The following is a 27,614-nucleotide window of genomic DNA, read 5'->3' on the forward strand; positions in this document are numbered from 1 at the left end:
GCTGTTGATTTCGGAAAAAAAAAAGGCTGCGCACAAATAACACAAAGAATCATTTATTCTACTCAATAGAATGATTCTTCGTGTTCTTTGCTGTTGTAATGGGTATAAGTCTGTTCCCATATTGCATTCTAGTATCATATAATCCTTCTTTTCACAACAGAGTACGGAGTGTTTACGTCATAATTCAGGCTCATGGCAAATAATCTGCTTATGCTGAAATCGTAATCAGCTTATGACGAAACAGCGATCCGGTAGCATTAAAAGATAAGTAAGTACTAAAATCTACTACACGAAAACTTTTGTTTTGGATTTTAAAAATATTTGGATGGTAGAAAATAAAGAAATATTGAAAAATTTATTAGTTAAACTGTTAAAATTGAACATTTTTAATTTAAAATATAATAATGCTAAGTTAAAGCACACAAACTTACACCAAACTTCAAGTTATTGCGTTTTTTTTATTTCAAATCGCATATTTTATTATGTCTTACTTTATTCATTATTATTCATTTTTTTCTGATTTTGAACTGCATTTATAAATTTAAGTATGATACCTATGTTTACCACAGAACCGCTATTATTTAAGAAAACTTTTCCTCAAAAATGCTCCTTATTGAATATTAATTTTTAAGTTTTAAATGTATAGATTTTTAGCAGTTGTTAACATTTACACTTACTAATTCAAAAAAATATTAGGATATATATATACAGGGGCGAACTGGCCAGGTCGGCTAGTCGGGGACCCCCGACTGGGCCAAACGCCGAGTGAGCCACTTCAAGCAAATTTTTTATTGAACTTAATACAGTTAAATTCACACCAAATATTTTTCAAAGTGTCATAATAAAAAAAAAACATTTAATTCCTTTACTCTATGTGGAAAAAGCGCTGGGAAACAGGTTTTTTTTTTCCATCCTAAGCAAGGACCAAAGTAAATAGTCGAAGTTCACACGTGGGAATGCTCTTTCCTCTCTTATCAACTTTTTCTCTAGTTTATCGAGCTATGGGGCCCGGGGCTTCCACATTAAGGAAACGGGAATGGGCCAGAGAAATTGGGGAACAGAGTGGTTTGAAAAAGGGCCCGGGACGAAAAAAGAGCGTTAAAAATGTATATTTGTACGTCTTTAAACAAAAATTGAAGGGGCCTGCACCATTAGACAAAGGGTCCCGGTCCTGCTATAAATGCGTGAGCCATGCTTTGGGGTGTTGATAGATGAGTAGGGACATGCACAGGGGAGAGGGCGGGAGGGCACCTGTTGGCCCGGTTAGGAGCCTGAAGGAGGTTCGAGATTTTTTAAATGAAGGATGAAATATATATAGGGACACAGGGGTAAACAAGATAAAGGGGGCTCGATGGGACGGGCCCCAACATTTCTGTGAATGACCCTGGTATTCACTGGTTGTGACAGATTCAATTAAATGCTGTCAGTAGGCAAGTTATTTAATTGATCCATATCGCTATACGAGTATTTTCATCTCAGAATCGCATACGGGAAAGCAAGTCTGGTCTACGATAATCTGAAACAAGGCAAAATTTCGACTCATGGAAGAGAGAGCTCCAGAACATAGGCGTATTTAGGACTGAGTTCTCGGGGAGAGGGGGGGGGGAGTAGGCAAGGTAACGGGGTACCTAAGATATTTAAGGTATGAGGTCTCTTTGTATTTTTAAAGTCACCAATGATAGTCTTAAGCCTACAATTGAGAACTTTGATGCAAGAATCAGTTTAGTCCAAACTTTTTTTTATTGGATTCATTTTTGCGTGTGGAGAATAGAAGTTGCAATTGGTGCGACAACGGGACACAAATATAAGACCAGACCTCTGCTTTCTAGTAAATAATGTGGGAAATATATTAGCCTTTCTACCGGACACTGATATTATTTGTTGGTCTGATTAAAAATGAGTGAGTCTGGACTTACCTGGTTCTTGCATCAAGGCCCTCAATTGTGTTTTTTAGATTTAAATATCGAAAAATTGCTAGACAAAGTCTTCAAGCCTTCGCCATTCCCTTAAAGTCACTAAAGATAGCTTAAAATTTCATTTTTTGAAAATTTCGTGAGAGCGCTTTATAACCCTTTTTCCTTCTGTAGCCTAAAATTGATTTCAGTTTCAGAAAAAATGCCCAGAGGGAACTAGTGTTTCCTCCAGACCAAAAAAGGGGCAGTGCGTTTTCAGATAAAAGAGTACTTTTTAAGAGAAGTTTTGTGAAACACAAAAGGTGCTTCTTTTACTTTTTGGATTTCTAGGTACATACAAAGTTCAAGCGTTTTCGATAGTAATTATTTTTTTAAATGTTGAAAAGCTTTGCGATGTTTAGTTTTGAAGGTGATTCAAAAAAGATTTAGATATGTTCTAATCAAGATTCTTGTGGATAAATTATTGTTACGGAGAGAGTGAGTTTCAAGGACAGGCTTGTGTGAAGCTTTACCTTTTGAAAAAAAATTTTTTTTTTTGTGAAGCTTCGTTCAAACTTTTAAGGGGCAAGGGGGGTTGATCAAGTTAAAGCTCATAGATTAGCTTAAAAGCTTAAGGGGTTTTTTAAATGCTTCAAATAAGATCCCTGAGCCTTCTCTTTCAAACGTGACCAATGACAGTTTTGCGTTTTTTAATTGTTCAAAGTCGAAACTTTTTCGTAGAGAGCTCCCGATATGCTTCCCTGTTCCATTAATTTTACCAAGGGTAAATTGCATTACTAAAACTTTCCATTTCGGAGAATTTCCGGGAAGAGCCCTCGGCATTCTATTGTAAACAATGATAGACTAAAATAAACTTCAATTTTGAAGGAAAAAAGTTAATAAAACAAAATCCGTGGGGGAACCCATTCTTGTCTCTCCTCAACGTTACCGAAAATTGTAAAATTACGTTTTCTGACAGCAACTTCGAAAATATTACTTAGAAGGGATATAGAACCCTTCTCCCGATTCTTTTCTCCTTATGCCTATGTAAATGAACCACAATTTCAAAAAAAATCCGAATTCATCTGATTTCTCTCTTTCTTCCTTCCTATGTTCAGTATAGAAACCTAAAGATATACCTTTTCAGACTACTAACCATTAGTATCCTTCTTTGAAGGCACATAAAAATGTGTAAGTGTTAACTTTATTTTACGTTTCACAATTTTCTTTTTTTTTAAATTTAAAACTTGATTTAGAAACTTAAAGGAAAATTGGAACTAGCGATAGTTTAATGTCTTTGCTCGACTCGGAAGAAGGAGATCCGGTGCTGGTTAATTTAACTTTTTAAATTTACAGAAGTGGGCCAAAATACTCTTTTGCCGACTGGGCCAAAGTTAGCCAGTCCGCCCCTGTATATATATATATATATATATATATATATATATATATATATATATATATATATATATGCATTTCCCCAACATGATTTTAAAAAGATCAAAAAAGAAAAAAAAACGCCTTTTAAATGACATTTCTAAATTGATCACTGAAACAAAGAAAATAGTCAGAGCTGTAGTTGAATTTTAATGATGCATTAGCACACCATTGTGTTCTATACTAGCCGTTTACGTGCATAGTATATATAATGAACTAAAAAATATGTCCGAAAGTATACCGTAAAATTGGAGAGATGGAACACGTTTTTCTATGTGGAACCGAGATGGAACACGTTTTTCTATGTTCTCTAAAAGCTGTACATTTACATATATTTTACTTTTCATTGTATAAACATACTTATAGTGTATGATATTTCTTATAAAAATCGTAATGTAAAAGATCATATCTTAAAAGGAATTCCTAATATGATTTTTTAAATCTTTTGCCCTGCTGTCCATTTCACTCGAAGTAGTTCGCATGAGTTAAACCATTTGAATGGGTGAGACAGACCACAATAAAATTATGAAATAATTGTACATGTATTATATTTATAAGTGTTTATTTTCACTACATGAGAATCAAATAAACATACTTACAAGTAAACTACTCAATATTATGTTTTCATATACTATTATTTGAATTTTACGATGAATAAAACTTAAGTTCTTAGAGTTGTTTCTGTAACCAGTCATAGCCAGTCCGTTTAGCTTATTTTTTAAAGTAAGACGAATCTTAAGTTTTTCTGCTAATTCGTAAGCCATCTGAGAAAATATCCAGAAGGTAAAAAAAGATTCTGTAAACTTTGTAATTGTAAAACAATTTGGTTTTTACTACCTCAACCCAGTACCAATCACGGTTCTACAGCACCCGTGGTAAAATGATGAGTTTTAATTCTTATTCTTAAAGAAGTTTTCGGAACGCTGAAAGTTTTTGCCGCTTCATTCACACCCATATTCTTTTTATCAACGGCTTTAACAGCATTTTTCAAATTAGCTTCAGTTCGGGTGTGGGAGAATTTTTTCCTAATATAGGTTGTTGGCCTATTTTGAAAACAGGAAAATACTGTCTTTTAGTATTCCTATTCAGAGTCACAACTGACTACAACTGTATTTATGTCGAGGACTGCCTTGCCTCCATTATTTTATATACCGATAGATGGCAGCACCATCACCGGATCGAACAGTTGATGAGAATTTAGAACTAGTCCAGGAGCTAATAGCTACCTGGTGCTAGCACCCCCAGAGGTATCGTTTCACTTGGAGGACATTGAGACCACGAGCATATTTAACGTCGCCCAGTCCCCTTTAATGACGACGATGGGTCTTCGACCATCGAGGTTCGAACTCAGGACCCTCCGGCCCCGAATCCGACACTCTACCGATCGGGCTACCACGGCCCTGTCTTTTAGTATTTTAAATTCATTTACAATTTCAAAAAAATAAATAAATAAATAAAAATTTCAAATGAACTTTAGTATTTGAAAATACTAAATTTCATTTAGTATTTTAAATTAAATTCTTTGGAAATCAGTACAGTATTTTAAAAATCCAAGGATTTATTGGGTCCATCTCTCCTGTCTAGACGTGGTCCATCTCTTCCGATTGTTTGGGTGAAAAGTGCAATCCCCTCTAACCTAAAGCCTTGAATCTTAGCTTTAGTAGCGACACGTCCGCCATCTTGGGGCCAAACGATGCTTGCTTCTATGTCTGCTATGGTGAAGTAGCGTGTTTTGCTTCTTAATTGTGGTTTCTTATTTCTATTCAACATTTTAGTTTATTAGGAAGCCGACATGTATCCAGACATTAGAGCACCAAAAGCGCAGATTAATTACATTTCATACAAAAGCTTTGATTGTATCATTATAACCAAAATTATTTGACATACCAAAAGAAACAATGATTTTTAGCTGACAAAATATTATGTTTTTTGTGAAGCAATTAGCAGCATGCCATGCGAAATGTTTTTTGGTATCTGACAAAAATATTTGTTCTATCTATTGAGAGACGCATCTGCGAAATTATTCACTGGTGCATCTCACACGGTGGTCCATCGTCTCTCCCGGTATTTTTCTAAATGCATCTTTTTTTTTTACACAGAGCAATATATAATTTTTCCTACATTATGCTTCATCCAGAAAAAAAAAATATTCAGGAGTTTCATAGAGTGGTCCACTTAAATATTATTCCAAACGATTTTATTGTTAAATCATGTTACACTGCTTATAATGAGTAAGGTAATGTACTTCTTGTATGGATAACAATATTATACCCCTACCCCGTAAAAAAGAATGTATAAAGATACCAGTATCAATGGGTGTGACGTTATACGAATTCTGAAGTGCGTAGTATCATTGTTTTAAAAAACTAAAATTGTCGGAGGAACTTTGCACTATGGTTTCAGTAGGATTCAGAGCGCATGCGTAAAGATATGAATTGGCGCATAGCAGGTACACTTTTATTTACCGGAATGAAAACCGGTCTTTGGTACCGAGTGCTAAAAACCCTTGCTTGGCAACCTGTCTGTGAGATTCGCGTTGTGGGCTCGGACACCACTCAGGTTATTTCCTCTCTCTCTTAGAGCAATAAAAATATCTTGTTTGTATAAATAAATAATTGGTGTATATTGGTTTGGGGGGGGGGGGTGAAAAAGCATGAACTTGATAGATATTGAATAAACGAACAATTAAAAGCAAGAGTTGTAAAGGATATTTTTTTAAAGAACTGTTATAACGAAATTTCGAGTATTGTAACCTACTAATTCATTTTTGTACTTTCTATTTAAAACGTATAAAACAAAATTGCTTGATTATTTAATATCTCCGGATAATTTAAGCCATTGCATAGTTAACTTGAAGTATAAGACAACTTATATACACTTAGAAATGAGTACCCGTACAAGAAAGTCAGATGAAAGCTTAATTTATGCTAATGTGTAACCTCTCAAGCAATTTCTCGGTAAGGATGCAGAAAATTCTGGTGTAACCTTACGCCGAAATTAGTGAGACGGTACGCTATAGTTACATTACCAATGTGTAACGTTCCACATGCGATGTGTAACTTTACACCAGTTACATCAGTTAAGTTACTCCAGAGCGGTGGAGGCAGCTGAGCTGCCACCTATTTTATGGAGTAAAATTACATAATTTTTTTTTACTATGTACAAACTGCAACACATGCGAGTATCATAGAGATGAAGACATTTTGTTGTTTCGTATGACACTTATACTTGAGTGGGTCCTGTTACAACTTTTATAACACCAGATTAACGTGAAATATACTAATATGACGTGATAAAATACTTTTCAGAATACAAATATTTATGTCACAAAAAGTAATATTATAAATCAAATGCTTGTTTTTTGACAACAAAAAGGGTTATAAAGGTTTTAATGAAAAGTTGTAGCTTCACCAAATTTTAACAACCTTGATAGATTAAAATGTCAAATTAGAACTCTAATTATTCATAAGTATTGTTTAACATTTAGTCTGTCAGAGTAAACGCTGAATCTGTAGTCCTGACTTTAAGTGTTTCAATATCTTCAGTGTCGGCTGCAAACATCCTTTTCTGGTTATCTTCAAAAGAGAAAAACATAGGGAAGAATAGTATAGGGTGCGCGACAGAGCTCAAATGTTGAGCAGTGCGTGGCGCGATCTGAAATATATCGCTTTGACATTTTTCGAGCTAACAACTACTGATCAAAGTTTGTTAATTGAAAATTTTCAAATACTTTATAATGTATCGAAGAGCATAATTATATTAGTTTTCTATGATAAATTCTTGCAATCAGGTGAAAAATTCATGAACTCATTACCCAAAATGTATGATTATCCATAAATATTAGCATCCAAGAAAGTTTTATTTTGATTTTAAATTGGCCATCTAAATCGTTTACTAGAATTTACATATGAGGCACCAAGAGGCAAAGGAGCGAAAATTCCGGGAGATAACCAGTATAAATGGTCGAAGAAACTCTCATCTACTTTGAGGCAAGCGGTGATACTAGTAGCCTTGTCAGTTGATCTTATCCTTATATATTATTTCTGCAGCCTGTTTTTTGTTTCTACGCGAGATCTTCCTCAATTCTTGATCGATTTCTTTGATTTACACCTCATTTTAAAGCTTATCGTTTAGGCTACTGACGAAAAATCGACCCGAAGTCTAAAAAATATTTTTTCGGTTAAAATAACCTGTTTTAAAGCACAGGATTGAGGTTTTCGGTTAAATTTATAAGTTTAACTTGCTCCGTGATCGACAGAGCAGACTAACTCGACTGCTCGGGCCCCGTTCCGGATGATCTGCATCGAAAAATTAGACAAATATCATGCATTACATGGACACTTATAAACAATAAATCACACAAGTGAGGGAATAAAATAAATGAGATAGGAACGCTCCTTGCTATTACGAAAAGTTGATGCAACCTGTAGCTCAATTGATTCCTAATTATAAGGTTTTTGTTTCGTTTTTAAAGCTTTGGCTCCGGTCAGAAAAATAAAGCATGATGTAAGCGAAAATATAAGTATCAGGTTTAAGATTTCAGACTACATAGGAATAATTTTTTTTGAGATAAAATATCGTATACTAAAATGTAGATCTTCTAATGACAGTTTTTGACTCATTGGACAAAAAAAAAAAAAAAAAAAAAAAAATACAACCTTAAATTGAAATCACTCTTTTCATTTAGTTAACCAATGAATATTTATTAGAATACGAAGTAAAACATTGAAATTACTAACAACTTGATGGGTAAAATATCATTTTTTTTTCTTCTTTCGGCAAAAAACAAATTGCCAGTCACATTTTTACTACATTCGAAAAGCTGCGCTTAAAAAACGATCATAGTTCAACTGATTTTGCATTTTAACCGATCGTTTAAATGATGAACACGTGCTGCCATGTAAGCCATAACGGTTCAAACAGCCTGCAATAACAAATTGTATAAATTTTCAAAAACTAAAACACTTGTCTTCAATATCTTATCTTATATACTATTTCTGTGGATTATTTTTCTGTCGGTATGCGAGATCCTTATATTTTATTTCTGTAGCCTGTTTTTTGTTCCTACGCGAGATCTTCCTCAATTCTTGATCAATTTCTTTGATTTACCCCTAATTTTAAAGCTTATCGAGCCGGCTAATGACAAAAATCAGACCTACGGTAGAAAAACCAATTTTTCGGATGATGCAGCCTGTAGTTCTTAAGCAGATTTTTTTTTTAATTCCAAAACCTAATACAATTTCCAATTTTTTGCACCGCTTTTGGCGAAAAAAAAATTCACAATTAAATCTTTTTTTTTTAATTTAAATAAAGCTCAAAAGCACTGGGCTTAGTTGTTCGGTTTCATTGATAAGTTTTTTTGGTAGAGCGTTCGGCTATGAATTAGCTGAACTTCGGGTCCGCCATTACGGCTAAATTAGATTAATATTATGCATTACAGATTAATATTACGCACTCTGGTTAGTTGAGCTGTGACCTTGACTATGTTTACCTGTTTTAGGGGAGTATAGTGAAAAATAGACGTGTTATTGACTCGGATTTTAGTAGGATAATTTTTGAAAAACTACTCAGAAAGTTTCTCAATTCAGTTTAGTACCAATTACCGCTCCATATTTATCGAAACAGATAACACACGTAAGGCAATAACTTAAACGCGACGGGAATTCTCCTTGGCGTTTCAACTCTTTTATGCAGGCTACAGTTATTATTCAGATAAATTGACTATTAATCAAAGGGTGTTCCTTTTTATTTATTTTTTTTTTATTTTTAAAGCTTTAACTCCGTTCAGAGCATAATGTAAGCAGAAAAAAAAATATTAGATTAAAAAATTCAGACCTCAGGGGAATCCTTTTTGCGCAGAAAAACTCTTCATTGTATGCTGAAATGTAGATTTTGCTGTTAGCAGTGTTCGACCTTTTGTATAAATAAAAAATTACCATGCCAAATTGAAATTACGAGTCTCACTAAGTAAACTTTTAAACTATTTATTCGAATACGACGCAGCACATTAAATTTATTAGCAACTCAAAAATAAGAAATCCTTTTCTTATCCTCTACTTTCGGCGGAAAAAAATGCAATTTTTCTACGTCCGAAAAATTACACTTATAAAACGGATTCATTTCAACTGGTTTTGGTTTTGAATTTTAAGTGTTCGATTAAAAAAATAAACATGTGCTGGCATTCAAGCCGTAACGGTTAAAGCAGCCTGCTATGGGAAATTGTAACAACTTTCAAAAGTAAAAACATTTATTTTCAATCTATACATATAAAACGCTTATGCGTGGCGCAAAACGAGGCTTTATTTCTTTCTCTTCGTTGGCAACGATCAGCTTTGTTTACGTAAGATCGTTGTTTACAAATGCTGCAAACTCGCTGCTCGCTTCTAGCGTTAGATGCAGGGGCGGCATTTCACCATTTCATTTGGGGGGTCGAGTTTCTTAAATATGTATAACCCCAAAGCGAAACCAAACACACATTAGCTAACAAGAAGTTGTCATAAAATCGGTTTAGTATAAATAAAATTAGTGTTTAGAAACAATTGAAATTTTGATTCATTGACTAAAAAGTTATAATACAAAACATCTCACTACTAAAAATTGTATACCTTTTGGAAAAGTTATAATGCATGATTTTTGGAATTTGGAAGAGCAGGGGAATCGTGTTACTAATCTATCAGTGCCCAATGTCGTGCTGTTTTGCCAATTCCGCTAAATGGAAAAAGTATCCCCCCCCCCTTGTGTTTCGAAACTATTTCTCTAACCTCCTGAGATATAAAAAAAATCTTTCTGTATCAGCTGAGCTGATTGTAATAGTTAAAAAATAATTGAAGTAACACAAAGTTATGAATTAAAACACTTTTTATACCTTGCTCTTCAAAATCACTTTGGCTACTTCAAAAACTGTGAGGTGCTTAAACTTTTCATCACTGAATAATCTAGTCATGTCGGCGCTCTCAGATCAATGGGATATCATCTAGCTCTGTTATTCACTATTCCAGACTTATGAGTCCATAACAAGGACGAAACTGCAGTCTCTGGATGTGAAAACCATTCTTTCGGTATATTGCTTGTAATTTTTCTTGCCTCACGCTAAAAATTTTACTCACTGTTGAAACATTTTATTTTTCGTTTTCATAATCCAATCCAAATAACCATAATCCCAGTCGACCATACAAACAAATGATTATTATCAAATCTCATTATCGTGTTAATTTCATTCGAAACTGAATCTATTACTTCATACAAAACATTCAAAAATCAATGTTTGACTTCACATCATCATGTGGATTTTTTTTTTCGCCTCTTTAAAATTGGCTTAGAGGAAGGATTTTTTTTTGAAAAATTTCACGATTGATTGCAATATACATCTATAAAAAATCTATTTTCAGTTTCAATTGTAGATTGAACTGTGGTAGAATGGTGCACACATCAATTGTAGATTGAACTGTGGTTTGAATTGTCGAGTAGCGGATTGTAGATATAGATTTTGATAGAGTAAAGCATTTTTCAAAAACTTTTTCCCGATGCAAACAAACTGGATAAAAATTCAAACAAAGTCATACATGCTAAAGGGCATGAGCTTTTCCACCATTGAAAGAATCGTTTTGCAATAATTCTTCCAGTCGCCAAATCACTGCTTTTGAAGTTATAGAGAAATGTTTTTATCGTTTTAACTCTTGAAGATTATCGTGTGTCACTCCGCGATTGCATAAATATAGAGCCCCATAAATGGTATTTGGTTGATATGTCTTTTTTTATTCAATAATCATATGCATTTTTAAGAAGTTTCTCTGAAAACCTTATAATGTATTGAGCAGCTGAAACGTGTTTCTAGCAGAAGAAAGCAAAAAACACTCATTAAATAATTATACACTTAAAAAATGAGCGTAAAAGTAAATGTAAAATATCAAGGAATTTTCTTGTGAAAACCATGCTGCCACACCACTTTTCACGAGCCTCTCATATTGGACATACCGTCGTTACACTGGGCACACAAGTGTGAAATATTTAGCCTATATGAAGCAATGTCTTCTTTAGTTAAAATTAACCATGGTTCTCTAGTTTTCTACGTTCTGAAAAAGCCGAAAATACTTCATGAATTTCAAAGTCATCATCCAAATAACGAAAAACACTTTTTCTAGTGTGAGAATGTGTCGAGTTTCATCAAATAGTTGCTGAGAACCAGCGAGATTTCCTTTAATGAACATTGATTTCCAACTAACATACTTTGAATTCACCCATTTTCTATTATTCTGCTCAAAAAATTTGGGGGTGCGACCGCCCCCTCTTGACCCCCCTATTTGCCGCCCCTGGTTAGATGTAGTTCAAGTTCTAGCTTTTGAATTCTAGCGTTAGGATTTTGATTTTGGAATGAGTTATTTCGATCACTTGAATATACTTTACAAGGAAGAGAGCAGTGGGCTTTTGAGTCTTTTGATGTAAGATTTGAACGCAGATCGGTCAGAAAGGCTGCCGATAGGCTTAGTCGCGGAAACGCTCGCCGTTAACCGCGAATTGCAAATCGAGTGAGTTATGTAAGTGTTTCCAAACATATTTGCGGAATGATCATGCACTTTACTGAAAAAAAAAAGAGTTGAACTAACACTGATAGTTATAAAACTGGAGAAAAATATTATTGTATTAAAAAAAATGCTAATAATAACACTGATACTTAACCTCGAATACCACTTATTTCATCCGATAGTAACGTGCCTTTTAAATTCAAACGTAAACAATTTCCTATTAGATTAGCCTTCCCAATGACTATAAATAATGCACAGGGTTAAACTTTTGATAAAATTTGTTTAGATATGACAAAACCATTTTTCAGTCATGGACATGTCATTCAAGAGTCAAATTATTTGATTATGTCTCTGTTGTATTGTAAACCCAGAAAATTTCAATCGTGTATGCAGAGAAGTATTATGATTTTCTTCTTCTTCTTTTTTTTTAAAAAATCCTTTGCAAAGCCAATGTTGCTGTCGAAAGGTTTTTCCCTTAACCATAGTGCTTACAAAAAATAAAGTTCCCTATCTATTAGGGCTGCAGAGTCGGAGGAAAAATTTCTTACTCCGACTCCAGGATTTTTAGAGACTCCGACTCCATTTCACAAAATTAGTCTGACTCCGGCTGTGATTCCGCAAATATTGGCAGAGCTGCGAATTTTGAGGGAAAATTACCGACTCCGTCTCTTGAAATTTTAAACCTTCGACTCTAACTTCTTTCCCAAACAACCAGTCCGATTCCACAGCCCTGCTCATAACTGCAACCTGTAAATACTGAAGTTTTTTTTTTCTTTTTCCAACCACATTTTGTATATATTATGTTATTCCACATAGATTAAATTAATTTAATTGGACAATTTTCATTAAAAACATATCATTTAGTTTTGCAATGTATTGAAGTTAAGAGGTGAAACACAATGACAAAGTAAAGTGACAAATTGAATCGTGAAGACCTGAAGAGCGAAACGTTTCACATACTTTTGCAATGGCATTGATGTTAAGAACTGAACCACAGTGACAAAGTAAAGCGAAAAATTGAATCGGGAAACCTGTTATTACTGTTAATATGTTTTCACAAAATAATTTTAACCCCGTGCTTTATTTATAGTCATTAGGGGAAGGCTAATCTAACAGCAAATTTTTTACGTTTGAATTTAAAAGGTACAATACTATCGGATGAAATAAGTGGTATTAAAGGTATGAAAAAGGAAAAGTTATATAATAATCGCTTTTTTTTTCTTTGCTACAATAATATTTTTCTCCAGTTTTATAATTATCAGTTTTAGGTCAACTCTTTTTCTCCAGTAAAGTGCATGATTATTCCGTAAACGTGTTTGGAAACACTTGCGGAATTCTCTTGATTTGCAGTACATGGTGTGCATTTGTGCACTTTAGACAATTGGCAGCTTATGACTGATCTGCGTTCAGATCTTTCATCTAAAGAGTCCGTAGTCCACTGTTCTCGTCTTCCTAAATTATGTTCGAGTGCTCTGAAGCCCAGTGGCTCAGTGGTAGCACTTCCACGTTGCAGGCCCAGGGTCGTGCATGATTGATTCGGCCGTTCATTCCTTCAGTGAGTCGATAAAATGAGTACCCAGCATGCTTGGGAACTAAACCCTGGGAGTTCCGCGTTAGGCTGACCTCTTAAACGGAACATCTGCCTAGCATCTCATAGCCTTTGGTCAGAAAGAGTGAGATGGGTACAGTAGGCCTTGACCCTCATGAGCTGTCGTGCCACTGAGTTTGGTTTTTGTACTCTTAAAACACTCATTCTAAAATTTTTTACTAAATCACTGCTTTCAGAGAATGTCAGAAGTTGCTTGCTCTGTGTAACTGTTAGACATTTTAAAACATATATACACACATATTTTGACACTGAACATAGTATAATTAATGACCATGAAATGTGTTTAAGCTGCTTAAGTCTTTACAATGTGTAAACACTGTAGGGGTTTTTTCACTGCAATTTCATTTACATTCGGTAAATCTAGGAAACAAAGATTATATTATTTTTTTAATTTTAGTACAAAAATGTTCCCTTGCATACTTCTCTCAAAAGATAATGGAATTGCAAACTTATGCTTAATAATAATCTAATGCACGAGTTACATGTTGAAGTAATTGTCCCCTTTAAATGTATGAAAATCATAAGTGTTACGATATTCATATAAAAAAAGCACAACACTTTTTTTAATACAAATACAGCTAGACTAATATTTTGGTGACCGGTGAGTGAGCGTAGCGAGCTCGGATCCGAAGGAACTACGTAAGCAGTTCCGGGGGTTGACGAGCATAAGCGAGCAGGGGGCGATAGCTCCCTAGTCTAATATATTATTTATCTAGAATGTTTGTTTCAATCGCAACGCGAGATCTTCCTCATCCCTTATCAAATCCCATGTTTTAAAAATAATTTTAAAGCGTATCAGCTGGCTAATGACAAAACATAGACGTATGGTCTTTTTTTCTTTTTTTTTGTCAAAAAGCTTTTAGGCTGTTTTTTATTACACATTTCTTCAATGAATAGCACTCGAAAACGAAGAAGTTGCTCGGTTGGTTGGAGTGTCATGCTGACAGTCAGAATGGTGCCAGTTCGAATCCGTACCAAAACCTATCTCTTTTTGCCTCTTTTTTTCCCCGTCACGGGCTCACATAGGCAGAATTGTATTTGCCACAACCCGTTTTTTCACATGTACAACAACTGCTTCTTCACGAGTCACTCAGTCACACTTTTAATGACATATATGTTTGCATTGAAAATACGTACAACCAAAAAGTAAGCGATGGTTACATCATCAAAATGTTGTATTTAACGAGGTTTTGTCGCGGATGTCTTTAAATTTCATGCCTTCTTTTGTGCCTTTACTTTTTTCCGTTTACTGAAATCCGTTTACTTTTTTTGGGTTCTTCTTCATAATGTTCTTTCTTGTTTGAAATTTTTAAAGAGAGAAATGCCACATGAAACGATTCGAAGCAGAGTGCGGAGTTCCGCACGGGTCGACTAGTACATCTGATTAACAAAATCTTAGCAGGCCTAGAGTTTGAACTCAGCACGTGTTTTACCCAAAACTCAAATACGTCCAATTACAACACTTTGCTTCTCACTGCTTCTAACTTCTTTAGTAACTTCTTAAAACAAATAACCTTCTATGAACTAATAGTAACCACCAAAATGTGTGGAACAGTTGACCTTAGGAATATTTACTATGCCTCTGTTGTTGGTAGTGCGTTCTTCCGTGAATTTCCGAAAAAACATGGCATTCATAAGGATTCAGTAAAAGTCATTCGCTTTGGAAGAAATTAAAAATAATTCTTACATACACCGCTTCTTTAAAAGGGTCATTTTGTAAGGGAACCTAAAGTTTGTATGTTTTGACTCATAAAAATGAGTCAAAATATACAAAATTTAACTTTTATACAGAGCCTAGGTGCTTTAATTTTACAATGGATATTATTTAGGGAAATAATATTGAAAAATATTACTATAACAAAAAATTTGACATTTGTGCAACCAAAACTCAAGGTGATATTAGAGTTCAAAATTTTAAGGCACCATATTTTGGCGGGGCCATATTTTGGACAGTTTTTCAATTAGGAGTATGCATCTAGGACTTACTTATTGCGAAAATAGAGGTCTTGCTGGTTAAACCGGAAAACCCAGTAAATTGACACCAATTTTATCACTTACGAAGTTACTGAAATTCAAATTTTTTTGCAAATGCAGGTGGAAAAAAAAAGAAGACGATAACGACGATTGTGTAAAATACGAAGCTCAACTACGACAATAACATGGATGGTTTTTGATGTGTAGAAAAACTGTTTTCAAAACCCGTAGTTTAAATGACGATGTTTCTTTTGATATGAGTGTTCCTCAAAAAGCAATAACAGAAGAAAGAGACACTAAGACTAGTTCAAATAAATTAATCAACTTCTTCAGAACTGTCCCGAAATTAAAAAAAAATATCAGATTTTATGATTATTTTCCAAAAAACCCGATTTTTGCGAGCACTCGGTTATAACGAGCAAAAGTCGTGGTCCTCTTCGTAGTCGTTTCAAGCAAGTTCGACAGTAGGGCAGTGTGGGGCAAAGTGAAATGGTTAAGATAACTTACTTTTTTCAAAATGAACGAATTGGAAATTTGTTCTGAAAATTACGAGACATTAAGAAAGAACAATGTATTTTATAAAATTAAAACCTTGTATTGAAACATTATTTTAATTTTTGATCGAAAAATTTTTATATCAAAAAAAAATAAATAAATAAATAAAAAAGTTTTACCTTTACCCCCTTTTTTTGATGGGGCAAATTGAAAAATGAAACATTTTTATATGAAGTATTTTCTTTTCAATCACCAAACATATTTTTGGTTAAATGAATGAGTAAATAAAAGAATGAATGAATAAATGAACTAATAAACGAACACATAAATAAAGAAGTTAATTTAGAGAAAAAATAAATGTAAATAAAATAGTGTATGTAAGAATAAGTGAGGGAATTATTAAATGAAGGAATGTAAATGAACTAATTAATAAATGAGTTCATATGTAATTTGATAAAAGACTGAATAAGTAAATGAAATGAACTATTTCACTTTGCGCCTTCCACTTTGCCCCGCATGCACTTCACTAACTGTACAAAGCATTTAAAATACAAATAAGTTTAATATTAAAGAAAAAAATATTACACCAAATATTAGCAGGTCTCGATTAATATTTAAAATGTTACAAACAAGAACTTTATCATTTAATAATACCAAGAAATTATTTTTGACCTACTACAAATATTACAATATGAGCATCAATTTTTGAAAATGGCTTGTACTATCATATTCTTTGATTTTCAGAGGTATTTTTTTCTTGACTGGAATAGACTACATATGAAGTAGTGAGAAGCAAAGGGATGTAAGTGACAAAGTTAAAAATTTGGAGATAACCAGTACAAGGGATATTAAAACCTCTATTTTGTTTTGTTTCAAGACATGGTTCTAGTAGGGCTGGTAGAAGCTGCTATACAGCATGATTTCGACAGACTTTTCATTGAAAAGCTACCTAGGATCTGAACTTTAAACGCATTTTACTCAAAAGATAAAAATGTCCACTTACATCCCTTTGCTTCTCACTGCTTCATATGTAACTACATAGTTAAAATATTACTAGATAGGTGGCACTTAAAGCAGAATAAATATTTCGCCTATTCACTTTGCCCCCTCTTTCACTTTGCCCCATATTCCCCTACTAATTTTTCCAACAAGACAACTTTTTGATATGATAAACAGAGTCTTGCAAAAACGAAAACAGCTTTTATGAAAACCACAAATCATTTCGGCATGATTGAGAAAATTCATTTGAAACAAGAGAGTCCTTAAAAAGTAAATGCGTAATTCCAACTTAGCAGAATTCATTAAGGAAACATGGCATAAACGTAAATGAAAATGCCGGCATCATTAAAAAATCTCAAAACAATAACATTTCTCGTAAAGATCCGCCGTTCAAATTTAGTTGCTATTTCGAAATTAAAGTGAGGTAAAATAAACTGATTCAATCCGAGAGTTCTCAGAATCCGAAATTCACTCGTTGCCTATAGCAACACCAGCTCTTTCGCCACTTGAAATTCCGAGTTAATTTCTCAACAGAATAGCGAGGACTGTTAGAAGTTTTAAGGGGGAAATAAATAGCATTAAATCGGGCATTTCTAACTCGGATTTCTCTCTCGAGGTTTGAATACATTATTTTTTCAAAAAAAGTAATAAATATTGCCTGGAAATGACTCCGAATTGGTTAGTTATTTAAAATTAGCTTCCGCTCCAGGCACATAGTGAGCATGAATAGCTCTGGCTATTCAGAGAATAAAGTGAATGAAATCGAAATTAAGGCGGCATAATTTGTGAGTGAAATATTTTTACGTGATTTTATATCCCGAAACGGTTTATAGATTTTGAACATTTACAAAGTGGAAAGTAATATGAATAAATTATACCTCGGTTTATTGTTGGTGTACATTAAAGAAGCTCTTATCTTTTGCTTGGAAAGTTTCGTTTAGTTGTGACATTCTGCAGTATCGTCAGCCGTAGATGAATTTTAGTAAAGCCATTGAAAAGATGAAAGTACATCTGCTTTTATCTGCTAACAGACTGTAGAATCATAAGTGTATATATATCTTTGCATGGGAGGTAAAAGACAGTAAGCCACGAAAACAAAATTATCCAAGTGATGAGCTTAAAGTTTTTCTTTTGTGATGATTTTTATTACTAGATAGCTACGTGGGGTTTTTAAACGAAAATTTGTGTATTAAAAACTTAGTGATTTTTCCTTTAACTAAAGTATAAAAAGTTGAGTAAGATGGTGCTTAAATTTTGATTGTAAAAAAAAATTATATAGTGTCTTTCACCTCCTAGGACATACACACACACACACACACACACACACACACACATATATATATATATATATATATATATATATATATATATATATATATATATATATATATATATATATAATGTCCTAGGATATACATGTATATATTATATACGTCCTATATGAACAAAAGTATTGGGAGACTTTCAAAATTCACATGTTTAAGGATTTCTCAAGTAATAAGATACCAATTGCTTTGTAACTTTTGTCACATAAAAGGTATGCTTTAGCTGTCATTTCCCAATAAAAGTTATATCACCCTTGTGTTTCGGGGATCAGTAACAAATTGAGGTAAACAAAAATGTTTTTTGACCATCCTTCATCGTAAAAAGCTGAGAATAAACTAAATTTCATAAATTAGTTAGCTCACTATGTACAATTATTTTACATACATTCGAGAAACTATCACTAATATTCAGGAGGATCTAGGCATTTCTTTTAAACAACGAATTTTATTTGAAGGTTTTGCTTCATAACACGCAAAGTTTTCCATCAAAACTTAGACAAATATTTGACTGAGCTTCTGTGAAAAAAAAAAAAACCCTCATATTTTATTTTGTTTTGAACGTTTTTCCATCTCTTGAGATGGAGATAGGATAGGATTTATTATAAGCTGCATTCTAACTCTTATTTCAATTTCTTTTTCGTCAAAGAAATGTGTCCGTTTTAATATAATGTTTTTCTTTATAAATTACTGTGTTGATGTTACTGTCTGGACTAGATCAATTGAAGAAGATATTTTACTATTACAAAAACGCGATTTTCAAGACAAATAAGCATTACGGACTAGAAAAAGATTTTAGTCAAAAGCAAAATAACTTTGTAATCTTTGTAGCTACAATCTCATAGTTCCTTAATATTCAACAAATCAAGCTGTTTTAAATTCATTTTCAAACCCAAAGAAATTATAGGAACACAAATATAATTTGGAACAAATATACTACCAATTATAATACGCTAAAAAGGGCAAAATATTTTAAACAAATTACAGGAATTCAACTAACAGTTCTTTCTGGTGAAATATTCAAATCTAAATACTTCAAATATTTTCTGATTCGAGAAATACAACTTGTTACCCTAGTCGTAATTTTGTTTTGGATACTGGAATCGGTCATTGCATAGTTTCCAAAATAATCATCAAGAGATTGGAAAATTTTTCTCTGGAAAATTTAACGTGGTCGGTAATGTAACGCTATTTTACTGTTGAATATATAAATCCTAACTGTTAACTCAACTATTTTTATTTTCTCCGTTACTCCCCTTTTTTTGGCGACTACAGCCAATTTTATGTTTAATCAGTAAAGTAAATCTACACTGTTAGAACTATAGGTGCCGTTGGAAGGTCCTTTGGCACCCTGGGGTGAAAGCAAGGTGCATTGGGGTGAAAAGGGAGTTGGACTAGGCAATGAAAGAATTCGTGATCGTGAAGATTCGTGATCGCATCGTGAAGCATTGCAAACCTTACATGGCGATGTTGTAATGCATCACAATGTAAGTTTTTTTTTATTTTTAAAGATACAGTTAAATTTCGTCACAACAAATACCAATACAACTAAATATCCGTTTCATCAAAGGAAATTTTTAGTCTCGATTTGATATCCATTACTTTGCTCGAATTCAGTTGCAACGAAAATTCCGTTACAGCGAGCAAAATTTGCGGGACAAGAAATTCGTTGTAAGAAGATTTCACAGTAAACTGCTTAAATTTCAAAAAATATATTCGAGATGAAAAAAATATAAATTATGCCAGATAGTACAAACAGATTGTAACACCAGCAGGAAATTAAAAAAAAAAAAACTGTTGAAAAGGGCAAGATAACAATAAATATTACAGGTGTTTTGGTATTTACAATGAATCTATTTTCCTAATGCAAAAAGATGTGAGCAATCTTCTTGAATTCAAAAAAGGGGTTCACCAAAACACCAAAATATGTGTATGCAATCTCAGTAGCTGTTTTACGCTTTAAGCGTTTTTTTTCTTTTGTTGTTGTTGAATGATTATAAGATATAAACTTTGTTCTTCAATATTTTTTCTGTCAAGAGCTTAAAGAATTGCATTTCCGACAAGTTTTGGGAAAAGTGAAGATCTTCGCTTGCTTATACTTCCCCGCAGAGACAACAGAACTTAAATTTTTGGGTGGGGAAATTTTTTTAACTTACTGAATTATACTCTGAACTGTACTCAATGATAAGCTATGAGTATGAAGACAATTATTCATCTAATGAGAAGAGACATTAAACATCATCATTTTTTTAAAAGGCAAGTTCAAAAATTAATCGTTAAATTTTAAGAATCATCAGAAAAAAAATGTGGAATAAGGGCATTTTTGTAGGTCCCAGTAACCTCCCATCTGGGTGCCCCTGCTTCTACAGAATTTTGAAACAATTAAGATATTAAAACGGTAACGATTGTGGACTGGTGTCTGAATATTGGTGGTAGGATTTGTAGTCGGTGCTGCATTGATGAATTGGTTTAGAGAAAAATTCTAATCCAATTTAATGATGTAGGATGTACAACAGTTTTTTGCGATGTACTGAATGATAGCCCAGCCCTAATATCCAGTAATATTCTATTGATATTAATTGAGATGCACTAAATAAAGAAATATTCAGTTGAATACCTGGTTAAATTTTTTCATCTGAAAAATTTGTAATTTTTATTTTATGCCAATTTGAAATATTTTGCAGTAAGAAACCGCCCCTAAGCCTATTCATGACATCCTGAGACTGCAGTTTCGTTCTTTTTAGAACTCCTTGGTCAGGAATAGTGAATAACCGAGCTGGTGGCAGTTGTTATCTCAGTTGAAGCTGAGAGTGGCAACAAACTGGTGGATAAAGTGAATTCACCAGCGAGCGTTCGCAGCAAAGTGTGGTTCGACTCGTGAATGGAAGACAAAGTATGGGTATTTAGCAGTAAGTTACCATTCCTAAGCCAGGGTTAAGTCAGAATTGAATTGAGATGACATCCGCCTCCAGCTTGGTTATTCACAATTCCTGACTGAGGAGTTCCAGTAAGAACAAAACTACAGTCATAGTATGTGATGACCGGGCTGTCGGGGTATATTGCATTCAACGTGAAGTAGTTTATTTAATTTGTGTCTTATGTAGAGATGAAAACGGTCGGAAAAAAAAACGGAAAATTTCATAGAAAAAGCGGAAAGAAACCGTTTTTTTCCGAAGTGTTTTATTTTTACTCCGGAAAAATTGAAAAATTAATTTTTTCAACTTTTCAGGAAGTTCTAATTGAAATTTTCAGCAAAAAGTGATTAGAAATTTCTCATACTTTTCTTTACAGCTTTTACTCTTCATTTATGACAACAATTTTTGGAAACTCGATGAGGATTAATTACTCATTTTTGGGCACCTTTAGCCCCTGGCAACCCTGATTAGTTCACGCGCAATAGATAGATAACCTTAATTTAACGTTTTCTTTGCAGCTTTCCCCAGTAGCACCAGAACGTTCAAATCTGGTACAGAAATCGTATTATTGGTCAAATGACGGTGTTAAGTGTTACTTGCACGTAAAATTAGACGTACAGCAACAGTGATATTATCACGGTGCCAGTCTAGTTCTGAGGGGACGTCATATTAGACGTTCAAAAAACGTTCTAATGACACGGTGTTATTCCCGTGCTAAAATAACGTAATATTTGACGTTCAGCTGTCACCGCATCCGAGCGCCCTCTATATCTGTTTACCGTGGAATAGTTACAGAAACTTTCTTTGCTTGCCAACTTCAACCACTTTCGGAGCAACTGCTGAAAAACAATCCGAGCAAAGGATTATTCTTTTATCAAAAGTAAGTGATTAATTTAATTATAATTACTTTTAAATCTTTCACATGTTAATTTTGTTTATAAATCGAATTTCATTTAAATTTTGAGTTAATTGGGTTTTTTTTTCTTAGCTTCGAACATTCTGCAAAACTTAATTGTTCCATTTGTATAATTTAATATCAATGGCTAATTCACGGATATATTTTTCGCTAACGTTTCTTTGTGCAATTTTCATTTCTGATCTGAATTCGAATTGATTGCTACATTTATTTTCCTTAAAGTGGTTGTTTTAGTTATTCTTGTTTTCGACTATGAATTTTAAGTTGCAATAGAGTATACATATAAATTTTGTTTTTGCTGAATCTCAGTTTTTGATGTATTTAAAATGCTTTATTTTAAAGTTTTTATACTTTTAAGAAAGTAGACGGCTCACATAATGAGTCTATTATTGCAAAAATAAACCTCCAAAATTTTTATGAAAAATGTGTTGCTGCTGTAAAATGTGGTACATACTGTACAGAAATCAGAAAATTAGTATTTTGAATGTTGAGACAGAAAATGAGTTTAAATTATTTAAAGAATTTTTCAATTTAAAATATTCATGATAAAGAATCAATTTTATCAACAGAAAAGGTCTCAATCAAAATAGTACCTAAAAAAATTATGGCGTTGAAAATGGTCAAGATTATAAAAACAAGATTCGTTGTATAACGCATTCAATTTGTTCTATTCTAAAGCAATATTTCCTGTTGTTAAAGATATTACGTCTGACTATGCTTTTTTGTTTTTATTCATTTATTTTTTTTCAGAAGCAAGTTGAAATAAATGCTAGGTTATGTTTTCGGTTTATAAAAATAGAATGCGTATTGCTTGTTTATTCTATCGCAGGAAAACAAAATGGCGAGCTGCTACCAGCTGTTGATTACCATCACCTGGTGCTTGAAAGTTTTCTGCGTTTAATATTCCCGCACAGATTTAACAAATAAAGACTAGCAAAAATCAACTACGTAATTGAATTGAAAACGGATGGGGAAAGAAAAATAATATTAAATAGAAGTGTTGGCTTAAGGAGTTAAAATTATCTCCCAGTGTTTTTTGTATTAAGAAAAATATTCTCCCTGTAACGAATTGCTTGAACACAGATTTTTTTTTTTTTAAGTCTTTATTTCGAGTTTTAGATTCGGCTTTTTAATTTTTAATGTCTTTTTGACGAAAAACCAGCCTTGCTCTTGCATCAATCGGCATACTATAAGTGGAATTAAATTGTATTAAATTATGAGTAGAGTATGTGTTTTGTGCCATTTTTAAATAGGATCGAATTTATGTCGAATCAAGGGGCAAAAAAATCCTCAACCTGACCTTTTCATATTTTCATGAAACTTTGAAAAATCTTCTCTTCCACTTCTTAAATTTGTAAATAATTTTGGAAAAAAAAGCAATCATTCATAATTTATGATTTTAAAATCCGTTAAAAAGCATTTGCTGGTCTTCACTGCTTTCAAATATTTAACTGCATTTCTATGAGAACTTCAGTCTTATAAAATAGCTCCTTTTGAAATACAATTACGTGCTTTTTAATTCGATATGTAAATTGAAAACCTTTTAAAAATATGTTTCTCACGAAATTTCAAAAATACTTGAGATAGTGTCTTTCATCTCAAAAAATTAGTGCTAATCAGGGGTGTTTGTGATCCCAAATTTCCGAAAATTTTGGGCTGACGCAATCCAAAACTAAAAAAGTATTAAAAAAAATTACTTTTCAAATGATTTCAAACGTGAAGGGGGCAACTTCCATAAATTTCACTGTCTATAGAAAAAAGTACTTGAGTCCACCATTACCCCTGGTGCTATCCCTTAATGGTTCCACTCTGAAAGTTTTTTTTTTTTTTTTTTTTTTCAAAAATCTCTAAAAGGCATTATCTCAAAAAAATGAGAATTTTTTTTCCTAAATATTGAGTTATGTGAAAAAAAAAATCGAAGAGTACTTAAGTTGCTGATCAAGTTAAAGTGCATGTAATTGTCAGCCATTACACAATCCTGATGCTCCCATAGCTTTGAGATATCATTTCAAAGCACTGCAGGAAGGCATATTAACAAACATCAATTACTCATTAGTTGCGTCGCCTGACTTTGCACGGTCTACCTGGAAAATAAAAGTTATGTCAAGTGACCATTGTTCAGCAATCACTCTTGAACAAAAAACTAAAAAAAAACAGTAACATTTTGCGGCAGATTCCGGGAAAATAACCAAAAAGGGAACATTTTAAGTATCTCGATCACAGGAAAACCCTCAAAGCGAAACTCAGAATTTTATTTGTTCATGTTTGAGAAAAAAAAATGCAACAGATCTTTTTTCTCAATGATTTTCTGCATGCTACAAATTTCAATAAAAGCATTGTTACGGAAAGTTGATGAAGCACTGATAATTTGAATAGAGGAAAGCCCTCGAAAAATACGGATTTTATGTCGAAATCTAAGTATTATAATTAGTAGTTTTCAGTTGATATCTCCGCTAATTATTATCGAGGGATTATTTTTAACAGCCAAACATAAATACGGGAAAATTACGAATACATCGATACCTGGTTCGATGTTCAGTTTACTGGCGTTCGGGAGAAGTAACTCGGACAGAGATAGATAGATTAATGCATAGATAGATAGGTACATACGCTCAGTTTTTAATTATGTAAGATGAATTATGAAAGAATTTTTTTTTTAAACCATATGCATCTTAATGATATAAAAGAGCAAAGTTTCTGAAAGTTTCATGTTAGTCTGAAATGGTGTGGTTGAGTGCCTAGTTGATTTAACATGTGAGTGACCCAATACGAAATAGAACACAACGAAATTAAAACCGTAACAAATGAAATAAGCTTGTTTTTTTACAATGAAAAAAACAAATTAGTGCACATCTCTTCTTTGTCTGACAACTTCCATTTCATCCTTTGGTATAAGTCTTAATAAACGCGATTTTGGAAAAATATCAATGAATATTTTCATATCTTGAAAATAATTCTAGTAATATCTCTGAATATATGTGTGGTACATTGATTCTTACCTTTCTTCATTATTAACTCTGAGATGTGCACAAAATATATAATGTCAGTAATGCAACTAGCATCTTCTCCTGAAAGCAGCAGGCCATGTTTTATATGTGTACAAACTGGTTTTCCTATGTAAAAGTAGAATCAAGTTATGACACTTAAAATTATTACCCAATTAGACTAAAAATACTAACCAATTCAAGTTCCATATCAAACAACAAATAAACACGCAAAAATGATGCATAAATGCAGAAATAAAGGGTATCAATTTATTTTTTAAATAATGAAAATATGTTTTTTTGCAGTATGAAATGGTGGAAAAAAAGTACTATCATAGAAAACGCATAGAACTTTCTTAGTAATTTCTTTTCCCGCTTGGAGAAATTCAGTGTCTTGCTCGATATATAGCACAAAAATCACAAACATGGGTACTCGAGTTGGATTTTGAAATTCCTTTAAAAGCAGCATGGTTTTTCGGTGATTAAAACTAGAATCATATTTTATGTTTTTTTTTTACATACATCATTATGTAATTTTTTTCATTAAAGAAAATCCTAAGTCAAATTGTCTCTTATGTTTAAAAAATGTATTGCCTCTCTATGACTATTTCTAAAAAATGATGAACCACTGGGCTCCCAAGGTATGATCAATGGTTGTATTGTACTATTGGATTTGAACACTTCGGGTTACATTTTTTTTCAACTTATATTTAGTTTAATTTGTATCATTCAAAAAATGAGAATGTTTACGTCAGGTGATGATTTCAGTCTGTACTTCAAATTTTTTACGTACTTAATCTTATTATAAGCTGCAATTTTTGTCTTTTTATTTGTATTTTCATTTCAGGCAGCCAAGGTCATTAATGGGACAAAACGATCAACACCATTCTTTTTAATTCCTTATTGGTTGTTCCTAAAATCAAAATATGTGTAAGAGTTTATCATGTAAAATGAAGGGTATTTTGGAATTAAATTTTTTATTAACTTGTATGCGTTACTTCATTAATTTTTTGTTTGACTTACGTGATTCTTTTTGCAATTAACTAAAGAATATAAGAATATAATTCACATGAGTTTTTCTGAGGGCTAAGAAACATCTTGCATTTTAGAGAGAGAGAGAAAAGGGGGAGTAGAGGAAATTCAGGGTTTTAACCATAAAATTCTTTAATCAATCAAAAAGTTAATGCCGTAAAATGGCTTTACTAGGGAAGTCCATGGAAAATTTGAGACCCTTTTCAAGTAGAATCATAAAATGATTCTACTAAAGTAAATTTTTTTTGTCATCCAAATATTATTCATCACAGGCCAATTGAAAAGAAGCAGGCACTTCAAAAAAAAAAAAAAAAAAATCCCTAGCAAATTTTTACATTTGTGATATTTTTACTACTGTTGCTGTATTTTATTTTTAAATTTATTTCTCTATATATGTAGTAGACACATCTTAGCCATTACAGAGCATCATTTGAAAATTGTAAGAACTTCAAGGGAAGTCAGTACCCTAAATACTTTCAAAAATTCGATTTTTTGATTTCTATATATTTTGATACTCCATTTCAGTACCTTTTTAATGATACAAACTTCTTGATCGTGCTCATATGAGAAGCAAGTTAAAATAAACTTTTAAAAAATGTAAACATATTTTGATAAGGTATGATTTTCTTCTTTAAATTGTTATATCGAGAAATGGTATTTTTGAAACTAAATGTTCCTTTTTCTCAGAACCTGAATTGTGTTAGGCTTTGAAATTTTTGCCACCAATTCCATACATCTAATTTGAACTTTTTAAAAAAGCTTTCTTTCTGTAAAATTTTTCTTTAGTATAAAGAAAAAAGTCTACTTTAGGTACAGAAAAAAATCATAATTGTATCTTTAATAGATTTTCAGAGAAAGGTACATGAACATGTGCAAATTAACATTTACGGTATAGGGGGTACTAACTCCCCTTAAAATATGTATTTTATTTATTAAACTATTTTAATTTATTAATGTACAGGATTCTTCAAACCGGGCACAGCACGGAAAAAAAAACCCGTGGGTTTTCTAACACCACCACTTCAAAAATATGGACTATGTCGATAAAGTCGATTTTTTTTTCTTCAAAATTTGCCGCATATTGAAACATTTATTTCAGAAACAAACTACATATTAGATCTAAAATAAATAATACCAAGTATACGAAAATTGGCATCTGTCTTTCTGAAGTTTTAGGAATTAAAACTGCATATTGACTTGACAAAAAAAAAAAAAAAAAAAAAAAAATCCAAGGTAGCTAAGGTTTTTTAAACTACCCCGGTTTTCTTCAAAACCTGTTCATGTATTCATGGGAAATTACTTCTGAAGTTATGTTGTAATACACCTTGAATAAGCCCAAGAGTCGAACCTCGAAATTGTGGTGTGACTGCAAGGCGTACTGCTATTAACTGCTCTAGGGAGTTGCATTTCAGGACAGTTAAGCCTCTACAAGTGTTCATTTCATCAAAATCTGTAAATTAATCGATATTTTTGTAAATTTTGTGTTATTATTTAAGTTTGCAGAACAAAAAATATAAAAC

Source organism: Uloborus diversus, chromosome 3 (genome assembly GCF_026930045.1).
Source record: "Uloborus diversus isolate 005 chromosome 3, Udiv.v.3.1, whole genome shotgun sequence".
NCBI lineage: Eukaryota > Metazoa > Arthropoda > Arachnida > Araneae > Uloboridae > Uloborus > Uloborus diversus.